We start from the raw sequence: 5,000 nt of genomic DNA, 5'->3' as shown, positions 1-5,000 counted from the left end.
ACATTAAGCAAGCTTTCTGAATAGGAGTTCTTATATCAGCATGACTTATTGTGGTAATATTTAGCAATATTATTAGTATTGATATAGAATATAAATGTAAAAATAAATATGCTATGTAAATTAGGATAAAAGCTGGCGAGAGAGAATAAAGAAGAAAAAAAGGCATTACGTAAGCGAGGATTATTTCGGCATCATTCCCAAGATGACTTGGCTTCGAATCCTGAAATCTCGCTATGGTATCGTTTGGGAAAGGTCTCTTGCTCTTCCCCGGGGAGGAGGGATGGTTTAGGCTTGTGTGGTTGACGAGGTGAGAGGTAATGGAGGTTAAAAGCCCAAGAGAACAGAGGAGAGTTCGACTACTATAAAAAAGCGAGGTGAGAGTGCGGGGAAAAAATACGTCGATTAAATATTGGTGACATTTTCCATCAGGAAACTATTTGTAGGAAAAATCTAGAGTGGATGTGATTTTAATGCTTAGAGAGGCAAAAGTTTCATCTCGGATATGCAGTACGTATTTCTCTCAGTTAATAGGTATTTTTCTATGAAATATAATGGAAGCTATTAAAGATATCCTATGCTCTATTTAACTTGAGAGGTTAAAATGGGTCGTTTTTAACTAAAATCGTTCTCTTATAAAGAAAAAAAGCAAAACTCTAACGAATAGTTACGCTAGTTATTAGAATCTCAAAAGTACTTACCATTACATTTTCTTGATGTTATAACTTTCTTTTAAGTGTTCTTGACGAGATTGTACTTATACAAATCGATTTCGAAGATAAGGTTAAAGTCGAAGGCGTCTTCAGGTCATATTGGCTGGTCTCTCACGCTGGCATTAACTCAGATCTGGATGAGGCCGACGTCATTAACCAGGTTCGTGTAACAGGTGAGAGAGAGAGAGAGAGAGAGAGAGAGAGAGAGAGAGAGAGAGAGAGAGAGGAGAGAGAGAGAGAGAGAGAGAGAGAGAGAGAATATCACTCGAATCGTACCTCAGTGCAAAGCCATCCATCTTTGCAGGAAAGGAATAACATTTCTTTTTTTTATTGTTTTACTTCAGTCATTTGTTTTCGCCTGAAGTGTATCTAGAGTTATTGCTTTAAGAAAAACGTAATTCTTTGAGATTTTTCAAACGTATAAAAATAGCTTTTATGCTTTATTAGTATCATAATATTTTTTCCAACAAGGAGATAATGTTATTTGTGGATAACTTTTTCTGTACCCTTTACAAACTTAATGATTTAAAGATACTACATAAATGTCATATATGAAAAGTATTCCACAATCATTTTAGAAGTTACAACGTATAGAAAACGCGGCAAAGACACACACACACACATACACACACATATATATATATATATATATATATATATATATATATATATATATATATATATATATACATATATATATATATATGTATATATATATATACATATACACACACTATTTTTATTTAAAAATTTTAAATAAAAAAAATTCCAAATACCAGAAAGAAATGTATTTATGAAATAGAAATACTTCCATCCTTCTGAACTCGCGAAGATTTATCCATTTCGTTATTGAAAGACTTATAATCATTTCTTCCCCTTTTACTATCGGTATGAGACCTGTTCATTAAAGAGAGTGTGTTTGTGGTTGTTGCAATAATCATAGCGGTCTTATAACAGCTAATTCCTGTCGGCAACCCCAGATGAAGAAAGGGGTTAGATTTCTTACCCTTACATTAAGAAAAGGCATGGATAAAGTATATTTTATATATAATATATATATATATATATATATATATATATATATATATATATATATATATATATATATATATACACACACATATATATATATATATATATATATATATATATATATATATATATATATATATATAATATGTATATATATATATGTATATATATATACATATAAATGTATTTATACATATATATAGATATATATACATACATACATACATGTATATACACACACATACATATATATATATATATATATATATATATATATATATATATATATATATATATATATGTATATATATATATATATATATATATATATATATATACAAGTTCCCTAAAAAGTAACAGCTTTTCAGAAGGGCATTATCATTAAGTTAGGTAAAATATAAGTAACTTTATCATTATCTTGATTTACAGTGCATGTATGCTTATATATATATATATATATATATATATATATATATATATAGGCACACATAAATGACAGAGAGCGAGATAGAGACGGATCGATCATCGTAACGCCTTCGCTTAGCATTTTCACGACGGCAGGTCAATCCCAGGCCTGGGTTGTGATATTTATGTTTATCGGGGAGGTTATAGCTGTAGTTGCAGTCCACAGTGATGGGTTTGGCTTGCCTGACTGACCTTCTTGTGCACGTCTCTTCAGATGATACTGGAACGGAAACCAGACACCTTTAACCTTTAAGAATGACGATGAGTCATATAGAGAAGTTTGTCCTCATATTCAATAACCGTTTTCTGTGGAAAAGCTTCGGTCTTTCTAGTATCACAAATGCCCCTTATATCTCAGACATGGAAAACACACATTTTCAACTCCGCTGCTTTCGGCAGCTAAACTAGAAACGGATTTTGGTCTTGAGGGGATCCTGTATAAATCCTGCGTGACAAGGAGATAAAACCACAATAGCAGTCCTGAGTGAGTTAATAGGAGTAATCGGACTACATTCTAAAACCAGGGGAGCTTAGATAATGTCTCGGTTTGGAAGTTAGGGACCATTTACCCAGTCTTTGATTGTTCGCTATTGTTCCATAATCTCTCTCTCTCTCTCTCTCTCTCTCTCTCTCTCTCTCTCTCTCTCTCTCTCTCTCTCTCTCTCTCATCGAAAGAGTGTAAACAATGTGAGTCTCTTATTTAATTGGATTTCCATTTTTATGGAAAAATTCTTTTTTCCTTTCCAGATACTTTTATGGTGTCAATCGTTTAATAGTGTAGAATTTTATAGATTAATTTGAAGTACATTGATAATTAGATTCATTTTTATAAAATTCTGAATACCGTTTGACATTTAGCTTTATATTATTTTACGTGATATATATATATATATATATATATATATATATATATATATATATATATATATATATATATATATATATATATATATATATATATATATATATATATGCGCGTGTGTGTGTTGGTGTGTAATGTCCACCATTGTAAAGTTACTTTTATTATTTATTTGTTGTTTTTATTTGTATTATTCGGTGAGTTAAGGTTGACGTTGATTTAGAGTTTTCTCCACCTCGGAACTTAGTCTGCTATAGCACTGACATGCCTCGAGTTATTATTTCTAACGCAAAGGTTTGTGATTTTTCTTCTTATATTCGAAATCTGGATAATCAAAGTCTGTCAGGAGATTTGAAATAAACCATTTTTAAGGGTTGCGTTTGCCGATGGAGTAACGTCCCTCACTGGTGAGCGCAAGACTGGGGTTCGAGTCCCACTCAAACTTGTTAGTTTCTTTGGTCGCTGCAACCTCACAATCCTAGTGAGCCAAGGAAGGGGTGTTTGGGGGAGCCTATAGATCTATCTGGTGAGTCATCAGCAGCCATTTCCTGGCCTTCCTTGGTCCTAGCTTGGGTGAAGAGGAACTTGGGCAATGATCATATGTATATGTGGTCAGTCTCTCGAGCATACGGCAATGTTACTGTCCTTTGAATCTGCCATTCATGAGTGACCTTTAAGTCTTTAAACCATTGAAGGGTAAGGCATTATAATTTTCTAACTGTATACATTATACATTATCCTCTAACGGCCAGTTATAAAATTTCGCAAATTCCATCCATCCATCCATATACCAAGGCACTTCCCCCATTTTTGGGGGGTAGCCGACACCAACAATGAAACAAAACAAAAAGGGGACCTCTACTCTCTATGTTCCTTCAGCCTAATCAGGAACTCAACCGAGTTCAGCTGGTACTGCTAGGGTGCCACAGCCCAACCTCCCACATTTCCACCACAAATGAAGCTTCATAATGCTGACTCCCTTACTGCTGCTACCTCCGCGGTCATCTAAGGCACCGGAGGAAGCAGCAGGTCCTACTGGAACTGCGTCACAATCGCTCGCCATTCATTCCTATTTCTAGCACGCTCTCTTGCCTCTCTCACATCTATCCTCCTATCACCCAGAGCTTTCTTCACACCATCCATCCACCCAAACCTTGGCCTTCCTCTTGTACTTCTCCCATCAACTCTTGCATTCATCACCTTCTTTAGCAGACAACCATTTTCCATTCTCACAACATGGCCAAACCACCTCAACACATTCATATCCACTCTAGCCGCTAACTCATTTCTTACACCCGTTCTCTCCCTCACCACTTCGTTCCTAACCCTATCTACTCGAGATACACCAGCCATACTCCTTAGACACTTCATCTCAAACACATTCAATTTCTGTCTCTCCATCACTTTCATTCCCCACAACTCCGATCCATACATCACAGTTGGTACAATCACTTTCTCATATAGAACTCTCTTTACATTCATGCCCAACCCTCTATTTTTTACTACTCCCTTAACTGCCCCCAACGCTTTGCAACCTTCATTCACTCTCTGACGTACATCTGCTTCCACTCCACCATTTGCTGCAACAATAGACCCAAAGTACTTAAACTGATCCACCTCCTCAAGTAACTCTCCATTCAACATGACATTCAACCTTGCACCACCTTCCCTTCTCGTACATCTCATAACCTTACTCTTACCCACATTAACTCTCAACTTCCTTCTCTCACACACCTTTCCAAATTCTGTCACTAGTCGGTCAAGCTTCTCTTCTGTGTCTGTTACCAGTACAGTATCATCCGCAAACAACAACTGATTTACCTCCCATTCATGGTCATTTTGCAAATTATCACAGTAAAAGTCACGAGCTCATTTTATTCATTCTTTCTTAAAATTCTTCTCAATTTTTTTTCTTTGTCCCAAACGATTCTTTT

Source organism: Palaemon carinicauda, chromosome 15, assembly GCF_036898095.1.
Source record: "Palaemon carinicauda isolate YSFRI2023 chromosome 15, ASM3689809v2, whole genome shotgun sequence".
In the NCBI taxonomy this organism is placed as follows: domain Eukaryota; kingdom Metazoa; phylum Arthropoda; class Malacostraca; order Decapoda; family Palaemonidae; genus Palaemon; species Palaemon carinicauda.
Note: the sequence above shows the minus strand (reverse complement) of the source record.